General features: G+C 43.2%; 1 protein-coding gene across 1 annotated transcript in view; it reads left to right on the top strand.

Annotated features, from left to right (window-relative positions):
- The first annotated feature begins 16,877 nt into the window (after positions 1–16,877).
- The window catches only part of PCDH15 (protocadherin related 15), a 1,700,294-nt gene continuing 1,698,200 nt past the window's right edge, over positions 16,878–18,971 (top strand). Inside the window, exon 1 of the mRNA XM_082719991.1 lies at positions 16,878–16,965. The gene's annotated coding sequence lies outside the window, so the exon portion shown is untranslated. The remainder of the gene's footprint in view (positions 16,966–18,971) is intronic.

Raw genomic sequence — 18,971 nt, 5'->3', positions numbered from 1 at the left:
ATTGAAAGCCAGGAAATAAACGGAGCTCAGATTCTCCCAGAAAGGCAGGCCTGGCCAAGAGCAGGGACGTGACTATGGGGGTGCAGCTATCATGGACCCCCACCCCAGCCAAGGAGGAAGGCTTCCCAGCAAGGGAGAGCTGCATTACTCAAGTGAAGACTCATACCTGTGAGAATTCAGCATTGCAGATCTGTCTTACATTTAGTACTAGAGAAGCTTGTTGGCTTGTTAGCTTGAATCCAGTAGTGCTGCTCCAGTAAATGTGCACATATTTTGCATATGTACACACACACACATAATATATTTTATTATGTATATTTTAGGAATTGCATTAATAAACACAGAATTGCAATATGTTTGACAAATTAATGGATTAAATTTATGAAAGAAGTGTAAAGCTGTCGAGTGCTTAGCATTTTGAAAAATAAGTTTTTATGACATTTGTTTTTCCCTTCAAATAGGTACAGCAGAAGAACTAAAGGCAAGGAAGAGCTAATTTGGGTTGAAATTTATCTCTTATTCATACAAGAAATTCTTTACACAGAAAGTGAAAGTAGCAATATAATGAGAAACACTCATTTGTGTAAAACCTCTGTGTAAACGCAGCGTGCAGGACAAGCCCTTGGCGTGTGCCTTTTCCCCCGCATCGATCTGTGCTAAAGTATATCTTGGTGACAGAGACCAGAGGTGAAGGCTGAAAACAAAGCACAGTCTCACTCTGATTGGGTTTCTTGTCCAGATTTGCTTATTCTGTAGAACTGATACAGACTGAACTACTTTTTCAGGGTAATCTATGTAGCCTTGATTTATCAAAACCAGAAACTTCGGGAGAATGTGGCATCTACAGTTAGCATATTAATCAGGTAATGGACCTAGCTGTTCACATTGACTAGCTAAAAACAATTTTTTTTAAAAAATGGTGCATTTCAAATCTGACATTCCTCTAACAAATATCTTAGAAAATCTGACACTTCATGTTCAGCTTGTTGTAGAATTACATTAAAAACAGAATGTGCACAGTTTATAATTTGGATTTAGATATATTTTTTGATACATTTGGGTACAAATGGGTACATCTGAATACATTTTTCTGAAACTCACTCTGACTCCCAAGTGAGAGGTGGGAAGCCCTCTACACTCAAGGTGCTGCCTCCCTGCAAACATAGCTGCCCTTTGGACTTCTGTTCCTACTGCAGACTTTTGTCCCATTTTGAAGTTATACATATGCAATCAAGTTATTTCTCTCAACATTGCATTTGTGGAATTGCATCACACTTTGTGCATCATTATGCCTTCAATCTTTTCTGTTGTGGCATTGAGTTCTGTGGTATGAGTACAATGCAGGTTAGTTATGCTCCTGATGAACACAGGTTGTTTCCCTTGAGAAGATACTACAGGTGCAGTTGGTATAAGGTTTCAGGTGGCTTTATTGTTACTGTTGAACACATGTATGCCTGTCTGCCGAGCTGACTTAGAGGTGGAAGAGATGTTCTGTTTGTAGAGTGTGTACGTTTGGCTATATTCAGCTACAGTTTGTAGGACTTATCAGTTTTTGAAAGGAGCCAAATCAATTCATATTCACATCATTCATGTCTGAGAGTTCTGGTTGTTCCGTGTGCTGGCCAACATTTAATACTAGTGCTCTTTTTTCTTTGTTTCATTTTCAACACAATTGTAGGTATAGAAAACTATACATTTTCTACATTTTCTTAGTTCTCATGTTTTCTTTTCAAGCAAGAATATACACAAAACTCACATTTAGTTCATCAGTCAATAATCTAGTTTGAAAACTTGAATTTGTTGGCATATGCCTATGTATCTATATATGTTCCTAAGAATTAAAAAGTACAAGATTATATCAAATGTCATAGAGTGATTGCACACTCAGAAAAATCTCATTGTACTTCTTCCCACCTTCTTGTATTTCATCAGAGAAGGAAAAATATTGACATTGATGGTTTCCAGAAAGTGTTCATGGACTGATTCACAGTAATCTTTGAGAAGACAACTAGGGACTCATGGAACTATACAAAGGACCTGTGATCAAGGGATGTCAGTTTTGCTGACGTCAGCTTTTGTTCATGTATTTGTTTTAATCTGCCTGTGGGGCATGAGGACGTCTTTCTGTGTTTGAGAACAGGGTCTTTCCTGAGGGCTCATCAGAACCATAACCTAAGCTTCAAGGTGCACCTGGACTTTACATTCTTTTTTTTTTTTTAAATATTTTATTTATTTATTTGACAGACAGAGATCACAAGTTGGCTGAGAGGCAGGCTGAGAGAGAGGAAAGGAAGCAGGCTCCCCCCTGCTGGGCAGAAAGCCCGATGTGGGGCTCGATCCCAGGACCCTGGGATCATGACCTGAGCTAAAGGCAAAGGCTTTAACCCACTGAGCCACCCAGGTGCCCCTGCACTTTATATTCTTAACCGACTTCCTTCCACTGAATTTTCCTTTCCTTGATCCGTCGCCATATGGATGGCTCAGAGGCAAGAGAAAAATAAAAAAGTTTCAGTTTTGGCAAAAATACTGAGTTTGATCCTGGAGTTCACAATGTGGATTATTTGCATTTTAATCACAAATTTTGCATATGACTTTATGAAATGTATCATAATTATTACCTTTTCCTTATTTGTTTTTAATTAACTTTAGTTTTAAACATTATAAGAATCTGAAAAATAAAGCATCTTAATAAGGTGATTATACAATATTTCTCCCCATGGCTATATATATAGACATATGTGGAAGTTTTAGACTTTGAGGCATTTATTTTTATATTATATATAAAAATAAATATATATTTATTTATTTTTAAAATAAATAAGTAGAATTATATATTTTCTCCTGAGGCCTTAGGGCAGAAATTTCCTATTGTACTAACTGAGAACATTAGATTTGGACCCAATAAAGGCTTTAGACTTGGAAAAATATTAAGCTAAAGCCAGTGGTAAAAGCAGTGTGGTAGTGCAGTTGGGGCTGTCTGCTCCTGGTACCGGAAAAACACAGATTACCTGAGATATGTCTGATGGTAAAAGGCGCAGGTTACCACTGACATAGAGGTTTATAGGTATATTATGTAATATTTTTATTTTCATTTGAAGCTCAAGATCTATGGCATATAAGAAAAGAGTATTTGTTATTAATTTTCTCCTTCTGAACTCCCGTAACAACATAGTATATAATTATATTCTGTAAAATCTTAAAATATTTGATGTATTGTTATTCCTCTCTCTAACAAGAGACTTGGGAATCTTCACAAAGTGATTATTTATCTATTAATTTAGCAACCTCAACAGCAAACACAATGTTAAGTATGTAGTCGATGCTTGAGGAATGTTATTTGTCTATACAGGTCTATGTCTCATCAGAGTTATCAAGTTACATTGCAAAAGACTCATATTTCAACTCTTCCCCTGACTGAATGATCCATTCCCTGAGTGCTTGTGAGAACTGTTATTTGAAAGAACAAAGCTCAGTATCAAACAAATGTTAGTAGTTTAAATGAATTCATGAAAGCAGAAGAGAATTGCTATCTCTGAATATTCTGTTTGTGATTTCAAACCAGAGCTAAAGAAATTTAGAAGAAATAGTTATACATGTGTAGGGGTGGAGAATTGTTCTCTTCTTTCCTTCTAGGTCCTTTGGCTGGCCTAATAACTGAATTGACATAAAACAGATTAAGAGGAGGAAAACAAATCGGATTACTGACACGTGAGAGCCCCATAAGGACACGAGGCTCACAGACAATGGAGCAGTTGAGGTGATGGGCCTGAGCTAAGGAAAAAGATAGGGGCTTCGAAGAGTGGAAGGCAAGTCATGGAAAGATGAAAAGATCAAGTATGTATAGATAGATAGATGATAGATAGATAGATAGATAGATAGATAGATGATAGATGATAGATAGATAGATAGATAGATAGATAGATAGATATGGCCAGGCCTTAAACCTTTCTGATACAGAAATTATCTCTGGCATAGCATCTTTGTGGTATAGGCCCCCCTTGTCTAAATTCTTGTAGGCGGTGAAGGGAGAGTCTGCTGGGCTGTGATTGCCTTCAGCTCAGAATAATCCAAATGCCAGAGTGACATTTTTTATGGGGGGGCTTCTTCTGAACCCCTTCAGAGGTATATTGGAGTAATTTGGTAAACTTTCAGCAGGGTTTCGAAGTAAGCACTGAGAAGAGGGATTATTTGGAAATGGAAGAACTCTGGCTACCTCCTAGTCCCCGAAAGAGAGCTAGCAGGGCCTTCTTCTGGATGCGACCCTGGAAGGTGCACAGAAAAGTCAGAGAGGGCAGGTGAAGAGGCAGAATGCATTGGTATCCTGGACTGCAACCCCTGTCTTACCCAGTGGAGCCCTCCACTCCTGGAAAGTTCTTTGTCTTGCGAAGACCTAAGCCTATAAATCCAGGTGGATAGCAGGTTGATAGAGTTATCTTCACCTTTCAGATACTCTACCAAGTTCCTTCACTGCTATCTGGCAAAACTTCCGTCACTGATAACATATTGAGAGCCAGCCTCCTTACTTCATATAACTGATCAAATGCGTTCTAGAAGACTGAAGAGTGTACTTCAGACTTTTACTTCCCCACTTCATGTTTTAAGCCCTAAATTCAAGGACAGCTATTATTGATTTTCATCTCTTAAGAGATCATCGCTGTTTGTTCCCTCTCCTGTATTGTCCTTCCTGTTTGGTACAATCCAGGTGATTTCTCTACAATCTTTTCTCCAGAATATTTATAACATTTTTCCCCTTTGCTTGTCATTTGTATCCCCAATACAGAATTTTAATGGCAGGGGAGACTGACCACACTTCCTCTCTAAACATAATCTAATGTGTTCCCCAGTGTTAAAGTCAGGAAAGGCAAAGTTTGTTTTGTTCTAGTTTTTTCTTCATCAAAGTGTCTCTAACCCTGAACCTCAAATGAAATGCAAAACATGGTAGTCATACAGTGGTAGTCATTTTTCTTTTGTGTGTGTATCTGTGTGTGTTGAAGGATTTATGTATTTATTTGAGAGAAAACACACAAGCAGGGGGAGGGGCAGAGGGATAGAGAGAATCTCAAGCAGACTCTGCCACACTGAGCATAGAATCCGACATAGAGCTCAGTCTCATGACCCTGAGACCATGACCTGACGCTGAGATAATGATTGGAGCTGAAACCAAGAGTCAGAAGCTTAACCAACTGAGGCACCTAGCTGCCTCTCCTTTGTGCTTTTTAATGAAAATCTTTATTTCCATTGAAAAGAGTTTACAGTTTATTAAAATATGAAACATAATGATATAAGCTAAGCTTACTATAAAATAAACTTGTTAAAATATAATATATACTCATTTATAAATATGGCATGCATATTTCTCACAACTGTTCATTTTCCCTCACATGGGCAGGTCCCATGCAGTTGGCTGGGCTTGAATACAGCAAAAGACTGGTCCTGGAAAGAGTGAGGGAACTTCCACTCACTTGAGGCGGTGCAGCAGGAGGGGTCCCCGGACTTCTGGGATGATCAGCCTTTGGTTCTATGGTGGCTGTTTTAAAGCCACTCCAGCTTGGGAGCGATTGGTTGTACAGCAATAGATCATGAACACAACTGCTTTTGAGACAACAATGTTTTGTTGTATATTTAACAGAAGCATGGGCGCTGGTCATCGCAGAGAGCTCCGTGTTTACTAATTTGAGCAGGAAGAACCTCTTTCATAATTGAGTAAATGGATTATCTTTTGAATATTACAATTTTGTGACCAAATTTTACACTATTCTTTAATCACATCACCAAATGCTTATTATGTCTTTCCATGTTCCTGCCAATCCTTTACTCTATGCTCACCTCGTTTTGATTCCTAAATTATATATATTTTAGTGTGATCAGATGACTCTTTGCAGGTGATTGATGACAAGACAAGAACTGAGGCTATTATCCATCCAGAATGATTAATGCCAGAACCTCATCATTTCCATACATTTTGCAAAAAAAGGTGTATACAAGTATTGGGTATATGCATTTTCTAAGAGTAAGATTCATGGGTCTCCTCAGGTTCTCTCAAATATTAAGGAGCTAAGAACACCTAAGAAAACTAAGAAAGGAGAGCAAGGAAAATTTCACAAAGTCTATGAGAGAACTGTGATACAAAATAGGGAAGCTGATTTATGAGAAGCAAACCAAAGGTCCGCAGATTGAATGCTACAGATTGAGATTTATCCCTGCACTCTATAAATATACATTTGATACCTAGCATGTACGTTATGCTGGAAAATTGAGATACACCTGGTATTGTAAACCAGACCCTAACACTCAGTCCTGCGCTCACCCTTCTCATCTTCATGGTCCCGCCACAGATCTCACTTTGCACTTGGTTACACATGCTCATATACCAGTTGCTGTAAACTCACATAGGAGCGGGTAGAAAGTGCTGGAAGGAAAGTCCAGGACATAGCAGCCATGCCCACTCAGAGGATGCCCATAAGCCATCAGATGCAAGAAGGAGGGTGGTCGTCCTGGCAGAGAAGATGGGGAGCACGGGTGATGGAGAGTGTGTTAGAGACCCCACATTAGAGGCTGAGTGTGATTTGAGAACAGCATGGGTGGAGGGAGCAGTTGTGAATGACATGGAGGTAATAGGCAGAGGAAACAGATCTAAGGCTCTGCATGTTTGTTAGTGTTAATTTGTTCATATTCAGTTCCCAATAGAACAAGAAGAAAAGCTGAAAATCCCCAGCTTCTAATGGAAAGGCAGAATCATCATTTTTCTTTTAATTAACAACAGATCATTCACTTGAAAACACACAAAGTGTACTTTTTATTTTGATTTGATGGTAAGTTATTTGATTGATTTATTATAATATTAAAAGGAATTCACCTTTTTTAAGCCACATAATCATAATATGACTTGTTTTGTCAAAATTGTATTTTATAAACTTATCAGTTAGTAAGTAACTTGTCCACACTTGAATGTTACAAGACATGAAAGTGGTTGCCCCTGAAAATATGGTTCTAGGAAACCTTAAACCTGAGATCAGTGGGAAATGGTCTTAAACTACAAAGTTGTAATAATTCAGACTAAAGTACTCCTGAGAGACTCAAGGTTTGAAACGGCTTTTTAGGAATGGTTAAGTGAGGCTTCAGATCTTAAATATATGACTTTATTTATAATCACAAAGCAGTAATTGCTGTTTATTATATTTGTTTTAAAATTTTTTCCTGACATAGGAAAATAAATCACCAGTTACCTCATTTTTACCACTGACGAATCTAATTACTACATAATATTTACACTCTCATTGCTTCATTAATTACATACAAAGCCTATATTTTAAAACTTCTGAGAGCTTAATTTACACTTAAATCACAACACTTCTATTTATCTTACTCATTTTTGTTGCAGGTCTTTAAATATTGAAAATGTTACAATGTGGCAAGATAGCTCACTACACTGAGCAAATTACATTTCTAGTCTCTTCCTCTTCACAGATTTTGTGCCTGCACAGGTGGTTATGAAGTATCTTTCCTTTGTTGCAATAAGAGTGGGGGATGAATGAGGGCAGGGATACAGAATGTATCAATAAATATTTTAAGATCTACTGTACATAATGCTGCAGTAACACGGGGGTGCATGTATCTTTTTGAACTAGTGTTTTCATTTTCTTTGGGTAAATACCCAGTAGTGAAATTACTGGATCATAAGGTAGTTCTTTTTTTAATTTTTTTGCAGAACCTCCATATGGTTCTCCCCTGTGGCTGCACAGGTTTACCTTCCCACCAGCCGTGCACCAGGACTTCTGTTACTGCTATTTTCCCCTATCTTTGTCAGCAGTTTGACTGTGATGTATCTCAGTGTGCTTTTCTCTGTGTTTATGCTACTTGGAGATTGCTGAACTTCATCATTCTTGGAAAATTCATACACATTATCTCATACGTCTTCGGCCTACCCACTATCTTTATTCCTTCTGATAATTAGAATTTTGTTTTACATTGTGATATTGTTCCTTAATGTTTTGGACATAATTTTAATTTTTTCTCTCTCTGTGCTTCTGGTTTGTTAATTCTTATGGCCCAAAACTATGAATTGGCAGCCCATCTACCTTTTCCTTCTTTGCAGTGGTCTCTTGAGATTTTCTATGTCCTGATCAGAATACAACTTGTTTCTTTATTTTAACATTTTATTGTCCCTATATATAAAAAACATAGGAAGCCCTCCCCCTTTTAAAATCTGTGATTATTTTTCTTTTTAATGATTTATGTACTTTACTTTCTACCTTCACCACAAATTCCTTAATTTTGAGTTTTTATCTCCCCTTGATCTCTCCCTGGCTTTGAAAGTTTCTTTTGCTTACTAGGTTTTGTGCTTAAATGAATGGATAAAGAAGATGTGGTCCATGTAGACAATGTAGTATTACTCAGCCATCAGAAAGGATGAATACCCACCGTTTGCATGGACCTGGATGGGACTGGAGGAGATTATGCTGAGTGAAGTAAGTCAAACAGAAAAAGTTAGTTATCATATGTTTTCACTTACTTTTGGAACATAAGGAACAGCATGAAGGACATTAGGAGAAGGAAGGGAAAAATGAAGGGAGAGGAATCAAAGGGGAGATGGACCATAAGAGACTGTGGACTCTGAGAAACAAACTGAAGGCTTCAGAGGGGAGGGAGTGAAAAGATGGGGTAACAGGGTGAAGGATATATTAAGAAGGGCATGTGTTGTGATGAGCACTGGGTGTTACATGCAACAGATGAATTGTTGACTTACTGAACATAAAAAAAAGATATGTATTGTTTTATAGCAAGACAATTTTATAATTAACTAGATAAAGGACTGAATAACCCATTTGATTTTATATAAAGTGATTTTTTGTGTGAAGTGACTACAAAGGTTATGTACAAGTATACTGTTGATCTCTATTCTCCACAAAATGTATGTGCATTTGTTAGTGTACGAGAAATGAAATCAGTGGCAAACCTCCCCCTTATTCTTCTCTTTTATCTCCAAAGAATGTCTTACTTTACCCTTACAGATAACCCTCTTCTCACCAAAATGATGGCCATTGGCTGAAACTTGTAGATGTTAACAGTGAGGGTACTGAGGCAGAAAGACCAGGATTGGTTCAGTACATTCCCGTTCCTGCTGTGATAATTCACCACAAACTCCTTGGCTGGACAGGACACACTAGTTTTTAAGGGGGGGGGGTGGGAATAGGGGGAGAGGCAAAGAGAGGATCTGAAGCTGACTCCCAGCTCCACATGGAGCCCAACACCTGGCTTGACATCCTGACCCTGAGATCATGACCACAGCTGAAAAAGAGTCAGATGCTTTACCAACTGAGCCCCACACATTTTTTTCTAATCTTATATTCTACAGACCAAAAATCTGACATGGATCTCATTGGGCTAAAATTAAGTGTGACAGAGCACATTTCTGGAGGGTCTCCAAGAGACTCTCTTTCCTTGCCTGTTCCAGCTTCTAGACCAAATCAGTCCTTGGAGTGTGCCCTCATCTTCCACCTTCAAAGCCATCAGGAGAAGGTTGGGTCCTTCCCACATAGCACCACTCTTCTGCTTCTTTCTTTTCAGGATCACCCCAATAGTCCAGGATAATCTCCCTATTTTAAGGTCAACTGATTGGTAGCCTTCATTCCACTGATAATCCCTTTTGCCTTGTCATCTCACATATACAGAGGTCCCAGGGATGAGGAAGCAGACATCTTTGGGGCGTGATTATTCTATTTACCAGTCATATCCTGACTTCAGTCTTGGATTGCATCTTGGCTGCATCTCTTAGAATTTGTCTACCAGATTGTATCTTTAAAATCTTCTATTTCCTCATCTGTAAAATTGCCTGTTTGCTGTCAGAAAGTAACAAGGAAATAAATGTGAAGGTTAAATACAGAACTTAACAAATAAGAAATACTCAATATATGTTAGTTCTACTATTATTGATAATGAACATCACTCGAGGACGAAGACACAAGGAAAAATCCTTAACTTTCTGCTGGAGGCTGGAGCGGCTAGTATGGGGATGGGTGAGCTCATGAAACCTGGGAGGGTGGTTTCTGGCCAGATGCTACTCCAGACCCACAGCAGTCACGTGAAGAGCGTTGATGATGCCACCTCAGACTGTCCTACTGTTATGTTCTGGTGGCTGAAATTAGCCACTATACGCCCAAAGTGACGGCTGCCATGGGCAAGAAGAAAATCGCCAAGAGGTCAAAGATCAAGTCTTTTGTAAAACTTTGTAACTACAATCCCCTCATGCCCAAAAAGTACTCTCTGGGTATCCCCTTGGACAAAACTGTGGTCAACAAACATGTCTAGAGAGTTTGCACCAAAACGCAAGGCCCAATGAGGGGCCAAGGTCAAGTTTGAGCAGAGATAAAAGACCAGCTCCAACAAGTGGTTGTTCCAGAAGCTGCAGGTTTGCTCTCTTTTGTTGCAGTTATTAAAAATACCGAAAAAGGAAAACACCAAAAGACAAAAAACAAACAAACAAACAAACAAACCGGGGACCTGGGTGGCTCAGTGGGTTGAATCCTCTGCCTTCAGCTCAGATCATGATCCCAGGGTCCTGGGATCAAGCCCCACATCAGGCTCTCTGCTCTGCGGGGAACCTGCTTCCTCCTCTCTCTCTGCCTGCCTCTCTGCCTACTTGTGATCTCTGTCTGTCGAATACATAAATAAAATCTTTTAAAAAAATACCAAAAAAAAAAAAAAGGAAAGAAAAAAAAAAAAGAAAAACATCCATAGAGTATACATGTTTTTATCAATTCCCTCCTGAATTTTTATAATCTTCTAATTAGTTATAAATAGTGTAAAGGTACTTGGAAAATGCTTCAATATAATTTGAAGAATTATGTCATTAAAATCGTTTTTGCAGTTTAGTACTGTAGACAAAATTGATAGTCACGACAACATGAGATTATTTAACAGTAGTTCTGTTACTGCATTGTGAGTAGCAGGAATGCTAATCACTGTCCACACAGACCCTGTGGACATCTCGAGGATGCCGACGCCATCTTGGCATCTGTCATGGCACCAGATGCTATTGGCATCTGTTTTCTGTGACAGTCACTGAAGGTGGCAGGAAAAAAAAAAAAACACAAGCTGCTCAAATATTCAAGAACGTATTTGTTTTGTTGAAACACTTTTAAAAAATTATTGTAAGAGATGAGTTTTATAAGAAATACATATCTTAAGAACCCGAGAAATACATTGTTCTGACTTTACCTGTGAACACATGTATTGTGTCTGATTTCTAATGACATGCTCTCATTGAATTCTAAAGGACAATACTTTAAAGCAAAAGGAAAAGAGAAAGGAAATAACAGTTCTTTCAATTTAAAATTTAACACTTGACCAAACTTATCCTCAGTTATGTATTTGAAACTCAGCTTCTGTAAGATATGTTTACAGAGATTAATATTGCACCTTCAATTTTTTTAAAGATTTTATTTATTTGTAAGAGTGAGAGCACAATTAGCTCTCTCATTATACAAATATATTACTTTTCTCTAATATGTGGAGTATATTAAACTTCCAAACATTTGAAAAAATTATGAGATCATTAACATCAACAGCTCAGTAATAACTAAACTAAGCCACAACAAAATAATGTTTTGAAATATAGAAGAAAGTAAGGCAATAATTTTCATATTAATATGGAGTAGGAAGAAGTCACAACTTATTGGTGAAATTCATATATTAAGGAGAGTTTCAGTGGTTACATGTGAATATCCAAAATATGAAAGCTATCACTGAGACAAGATATAGTTTAATATGAAGATAGACACGTCAAACTTAAAATTATTGTTCAAAAGACACAACAGAGTAAAAAGAAAACCACTGGAATGGGAGACATTTTTGCAAATCATGTATCTGATAAGGTTTAATCTAGAAAAATAGAGAACTCTTACAACTCAACAACAACAAAAAACAAACAGCCAGTTTAAAAAATGGGCAAAAGACTTGAACAGATGTTTATCCAAAAGTGACATACAAATGGCCAACGAGTATATGAGAAGATGCTCAAAATCAGCAATCATTAGAGAAATGCAAATCAAAACAATGTTATCACCTCACACCCAATACAATGGCTATTAACAATAAAACAGAAAATAACAAGGGTTGGTGAGGATGTGAAGAAATTGGAACACTTGTGCACTGTTGATGGGAATGTAAAAGGTACAGCTGCTATGGTAAACAGAATGGTGTTTCCTAATAAAAGTTTTAAAATAGAATTAGCATATTTATTAGTCTGCTCAGGTTGCCATAACAAAATACCACAGACTGGGTGTCTTAAAAAACAGAAACGTGTTACATGAATCTGGAGCTTGGGAAACCCAAGATGGAGGGGTCAGCGGGCTTGGTGTGTGGTGAGAGCCATCTTCAGGCTTGCAGATGATGACCTTCCCTGCTGCATCCAAAAATGGCTTTCCTTCTGTGCTTGTGCAGAGACACAGAGAGAGGCTGGGAGAAGGGAAGTGGCTTCATACCTATAGACTTCTGGTTTTCCAAGATGGAAAAGTTCTGGAGATCTACTTATGTACACAGTAATGTACATAAACTTAGTACTACTCAACTGTATACCTAAAAATGGGGTTAAGATGGTGAGTTTTACATATTTTTACCATAATTAAAAATAAGAGAATGTTGACTATTTTATGAACTTTAAAAATATATCTATATAATCAAACCACATATTTTCAGTTACATAATATTTCCCTAAACATTTTCGTCCATATTCCTTGCCATTTCTCCAGTATTCTTTTTGAGATTTATTTTTAGCATTTTTTATCTGGATCACTAAGTTTTAATTTAATCATTAAGAATATCAATATACATAAATGTATTTTTAACTGAATATTTTAAAGATAGCATTTCTATTTTAATGTTCTAGGTGAGCTTTTCCTGCATCGAAGGAAATGATTTGTTTTTAAATTTTAACAAAAGTAAGTTATAATAAGTGAAAATTCAATATTGTTTATGATCATGTCAATTTAATCTAATTGTAACTTTTAATCTAATATGTAACTTTTCTATGTTTCACACCAAGATAGTTTCACTACTTAAGGACAGAAAATAAATAAAATGTACCTATTAGCTTATGGAAGCGAAAAAAAATAGTGAGTCTACCGAATACCACACCTCTTTGTCTGACTTGTCAAAGCATGAGACTAACGAAGGCAGTGCAGGCGTGCGCACCAGACAGACGCCAGCTCTGCTCTGATGACAGCACCTTCAGAGAAAGTTGCTCTTTGGGGGCTTGTTCAAGAGGAAGTGTTAATTCCTCGCGCTCTTGTGCCATTCTTTTAAAATCTCCTGCTACTGGGGCCCGGTGCCTGGGAATCCAATTCAAAGGAACTAGCAGGAGCCGGCAAACTCTCTGGGAAACAGACTAGCCTTCCCGGAGGGACGTGCGGGAGGGGGTACCGCACACTGTAGCCTCCTGTGTTCAGCAGGCACTCCTGCTCAGCACCTGACGCTCAGGCCTGCGAGACAGCCCGTGCGGTGGGCGAGGAGTCCCGGACACAGTTACCCCAGGTCGCCGGCTGTGCAGGCCCTTCTGCTGCGCTGGCGGGGCGCCCTCCCGGGGGAACCCTACTCACCCCGTGTGGCTGCGCTCTCTGGGTGCCCTCCCGGGGGGTCGCCGCCAACTCCTTGAGGCGGCTCTTGCGGATCGCGCCCTCTGGGGGCGGGGTCCCCGTGCCCGGTGTGGCTGCGCTGGCGGGGAGAGGACCCCACCGACCCCCTTTGGCTGTGTTTGCGGAGCGCGCTCTCTCGGAGGGGGCACCAACCCCGTGTGGCTGCGCTCGCGGGGCGCGCCCTCCGGAGATCCCACCCGCCCGGCGCCCTCTCTCGGTCTGCGGGAGAAGGTTCCAGGCGCCCTGGCCTCAGCCCCGTGCCCCGTCCTCCGGTGCCGGCCGCTCTCGTTTCTGCCTGGGAGGTCTCCGCGGGGACCCGGCGCGCAGAGGCTCAGCGCATCGGGCTCCCCCCGCTCGCAGCGGCTGGCTCAGCGACTCAGGGCGGCCGGGCTTTCGCACCCGGAGGCGAGATTTGCGGGTGCGCGCCGGGCCCGCTCGGACGAGGGCGCCCCGAGTCCGGCCGTGGGGCCTGTGAGGCTCTGTTTCCAGAGTCCAGGTGCCGCCTTCCTTCCCCGAGCCCGGCTGGCACCCCGAGCCTCGGGACAGGAACGGGATGCCAGCTCCTTCCCCGGTTGCTCGGATGTGCCGGAGACATAGGCGCGCCGGCGTCCCACCTGGGTCCCTGTTCACCCCTTGTTCGGTACCCTGACTCTGGGAGTCACGAATGAAACCCGGAGACTGGCTAGGCTCGCCTATCCTGGGCATAAGTGATAATTCCTGAAGCCTGCGGCCGCTCAGAGAGCAACACAGATCGTGAAGATGGGGTTGGGGACAGTCGGTTTTCCCCGTTCTGTGACGAAGCCCTTCCCCGATCCCAAACGCGTTTGGAGGGAGCGCTAAGTTTGGAAGACCCGGAACCTAGCGAGAGTACAGGGTGTAGGTGCCAGCGCGACAGATGACTCCGTCCCCTAACTTCTTAGGAATTTTCAGGGTAATCCTGTTTGCTTGCAGGAAAAAATTAATTGATCTCTATTACTGGTGTTTTCCTAAAGCCCATTGCCGTCCTGCTCCCCTCCGCGCTCGCCAGGTATCTGCTCTTTCTGGGTATATTCACGACAAAGAGCACGCCCACTGTGGCCATTGCTAGTTTCCAAAGTTTCTAGCACCTTGACGCAGGCGCTCCTCCGAAAGGTCCGCTTGGACTCTCGCAGCGCAGAGCGCTCGGAATGGGAGGCTCGAGAAGCGCCGCATGAGGCGCCCAGGGGGACGGCTCCCGCCGGGAGGAGGCGGGGTCAGATCCAGGAGCCGCAGGGGTCCCGGAGCTGCGCGCGGATCCATCCGCCCACACGCACACGCACACGGGCACGCACGCGCGCGGCACGCACACGCGCGCACGCGGCACGCACACGCGCGGACGCACCCCGCGCTTTTCCTGCGCTCGGCCGCTAGAGGGAGGGCCGCCGGGCCGCCGCGCGACGTGGAGCAAAAACATGGAGCTGCTCTCTAGCGGAGTGCGCATTTTCCTTCCAGTGACTGTGGTCCTGGGCAGTCCACCCTGGTGAGGGTGCAGCGAACCAAGGCTGGGGGGTGCAGGGGTTCTGGTCCCTTGACAGCCACCAGGCTTCCCTGGGCTTGGGGCTCCCGTTCTGTTACCCCTTTTTCATTGCGCTGGACGCAGCGAGTTTCCGCGCGCCCAGAACAGATCCAGGACCGCTAACAAGTGTGCTCCGTTCGTCATTTCTGCCTGTCCTGAGAGTTGAGGAAGGGGTCGCGGACCTGTGTTTCCTGCTTTCTGAATTATTTCTGCATCTCCGTTTCATCTTACTTTATACTTTTAGAAATACTGTTGATGTTCTGGCAAAAGGAAAACTCAGCTAGGGACAAAATCAGTTTTCTTACACAAACTTTTTCCCCCCATGATATTAGAGTTTTAATTTAATTCCTCGCCAATCTGGAAATAACAAAAACCTTAGAAAATACCACTTAAAGTAACATATGACTCTAAGAAATGCCACTTCCCTGTGCAAAGAAGGGCTCTTGGGTTCCCAATCGGCATGAAAACCATCTCTGAGGAGAAGTAAGGATCGTCGGAACGCTTCGAGGAGCTTCATGTATTCATCGAACTCTGAGATAGGAAGGATGCCTCTAGGGTTAGGGTGAGATGTGAAATTATCTGCACTGGGATTTCGGGACTGGGAAATCTAATCCCGTTCACCTCCGTGGATCTCACCTAACTTTGCAAAATGAGTCAGAGTGATGACTCAGAGCCCAGTGAGAGGAAAGTGATGTCCCTGAAAGCCAGGTTTGGAGAGCCTCGGTGACCCACTCCCGGGTGCGCGCGCGCAGACTGGCCATCTCGCCCTGCACGCAGCTCCGGCTCTGCTCGGTTCGGCAAGCGCTCGCACAGTAGAAGACGGCTTGTGACGACGGGCCCGGGGAGCTGTCGGTCCGCAGCGCCCCCAGCACGGTGTGCTCCCCGAACACAGCCACTCTCCGGGCGCGAGCCCATGTGCGCGCTCCAGCCCATGGGGCTGGCAGCCCCTGCGCTCTCCCCGCGAGCTCAGCTGGTGCTGACGTCCGCTCGGGCCCGTGAACGTGTCGGTCCCTGCGCAGGAGGGAGCGCACTTTGTAGCAGTTACTTTGCCTGAAGGGAGTCGCGTCTGCGCTCCTGCCCGCTCACTCCGTTGGCGCTACGTCCGCAGCCGCCTCTCCAGCGGGAGGCGCGTTGGGTATTTGCACCTCAAGAGAGGACCCACGGTGCTTCCCCAGCCCTGTGCTTTGCCAGCGGACTCGAGGACCAGAGCTGACGAGGTGCGCGCGGGATCGTCCAAGGAGCAGGGGGCTTCCTCTCCCGGATTTTGGGGAGGAGTGATTTTTCCCAGAGCTGATGAAAGAGTCCTCCCCGCCCCGGCACCTGCAACTTGTTTTGGTGTCTTCGCAGTCTTGCGTGTGAGGTTCCAACATCAAAGTTTTCCCTTCCTTCCCTGAAAAAGCTCTGGGTTCCATCCATCCGCTTCCCCCGCGCGGTGGCGGCCAGGCCTGCTTGCTGAGCGGTGAGTGGATAGCGGGGCGCTTGGTGTGGCGGCGGCGGCGGCGGCGGAAACCGGAGCGATCAGCCAGAGCAGCAGAGAGGAGCTGCTGCCGGGCCCCTCGGTCACCCCTCGCCGGGAGAAAGAGCTGCATGAGAGCTCTGAGTAGGGGCCGGAACCTTCGGGGACGCGGGTGCCTGGAAACTGGATTGAATCCCCTTTTTCTCCCGTGGTAACTAATCGAGACCAGCGCTTGGCACGAGCGCTCTGCGGGACCCAAGCTCCGGGCTGCTCGGTATTCGTGCGTCCGCTGCTGCGGAGGGAGCGAAGGGGAGGACGCTCGCGGATGCTGCTGGAGCCTGGAGGTAGGCGAGGGGGTGGGATCGGGATTCTAACGCTCAGTGGAGATTCCAAAGGGGTGTCTGGTTTCCTGGAGCTGAGGCTTTGCGCTCTGCCTCATTTCCCACCGCGCCCTCCCCGCGTCGGATTCAGGCTTAGGAACAGCACTCTCAAGGTGGATTGCCTTCCAGGGCTTGTCGCCTGAATGCTTCGCTGCTTGCATTGGATGGTGGGGGTATGTCAGCTTCCCTGGGAAGTTGATAGCTTGCAGGTTTTGAGAAGGTCCAACTTGATTTCATTCAGTTTCTTAAAGGATGTGTTTCCTGTGGGCAAGAATTATGGGAAAGAAATGTCAGTGTCACATACAACTGCAATCCAGCTCAGAAATCACCTTCATTCCCCCCCAAAAGTTTTCCCCATGCAAGTTTTCCTAATGTCCAGATGTAGTGCATGGAGGCTTGGCTTGCTTTAGTATAGATAAACGGGGAATGGGGCTCCCCTGTTTTTAAAGTGCAATATGTCAAGGACATTGTTGCCACCCTGCCTGGCTGCCCGCCTTCCTTCTTTCTATCCTTCCTCCCTCCCTCCCTTTCCCCTAGGCTGCCCATGTAACAAAGCCTATGAACGTAGGGAGAATGGAACACTTTTACAGTCTGCAGAAATGATGAAATACTTTGCTGTTCCCAGGCTTGCTTGAAGTTTTTATTTAAATACCTGATCTTTTTTTAGTAAAAAAAGGCAATTTGGGGTAAGAGTGAACTAGCATCTGTGGTGCAATTCAGCAGGGTAAGATTTTGTATATAGTGTGTATAATTGATCCCTATAGTTGCATGTTAACTAATGACAGAAATTGCATGAGATGATAGAAACAGCCCTTGATTTTTTGCCAAACAGTATTTTTGTACTGTGGGGAAATTAAAAAAAAATTCTCAAAATTTATATATCAAGAATATGGATGCATAGAGGAAACCAGAAAGGTAGGTTAAGTTGCAGAGGGTGATTTATTGAAAATCAGTAAGATTTCATATCTACATATGGTAATCAGGGAAATAAATGAACAGTTATTATTCCCAGCGTGCAGTACCTGATCTGTAGAAAGGCTGCTGTTCCATCTCATTTCTGACCTCATTTGTGGCAATAGAACTGTGTTGGATGGGTTGATTTACTTCCTCATGCTGGTGCTGTAGATGCCAGGATGTCCTGCAGGAAGAGCTGAGGTCCAGGACCTCCCCTGGCCCCAGGGCCATCTCCGCAGGACAGGGAATCCTTAAGAGGAGCTGCAACCGGTGGAATCTGGAGCGTCTTCATTCTCTTGCCTCCACTCCTCCTCCTCCTTCTCTTGCTCCTCTGCACTTGTGGCTTCCAGTCTGAACCTAATTCTCAGTGCAGTCAGCTCTGTCCCTCCTGTGTTCCTTCTCAAGAGGCACCCCTGAACTGGGGTTGCTCTAAACTGAAGTGTTAATACCCTAGCAGTAAATGAGCAGTCCTGTACTCAGCAAGCCTCCTGCTAAGCCAGGTGTGTAGGGGGTGGGGGGGGGGCGCGGACTACTAATCTAGGAGCATGGGTTGTAATGAAGGAGAATGGGGGCAGGGCAGAAGGGAAGGGATAGAGCTAAGATTTGAGTTGTGTGTGTATGCCTGTGTGCAGAGGTTGGATTCTCTGCAGGAATCAGTCTTACCTTAAATCTGCCCCAGCAGATTTATCTCAAAGGTCAGACTCATTGCTTGATAAATGATTCAGAAAGAGTTGGGAATCCCAAGAAAATAAACAGCTCTCATTTGTACTTACTGACTTCCAAATAAACTTTTAGTCTGAGGGTCTAAGACAGTTTTTGTCAAATTTTAGTGCCTAAGGATGCATAAAAATGGAGATTTATGACCCCAGACACATGAGAATTTGTTCAAGAGGATCCAATTAACTGCATGTTTAACACCGTGGGTGATTCCAATTCTCTAGCTCAAGAATTATTCAGTGAAAAATACAGGCTTGGTGTTAATGAACTTCCTTTTAGGGAGGGTCTCATGTTAATTT

This window comes from Mustela nivalis (genome assembly GCF_964662115.1).
Source record: "Mustela nivalis genome assembly, chromosome: 2".
Taxonomy (NCBI): Eukaryota; Metazoa; Chordata; class Mammalia; order Carnivora; family Mustelidae; genus Mustela; species Mustela nivalis.
This window is presented reverse-complemented; position numbering and strand designations above follow the sequence as displayed.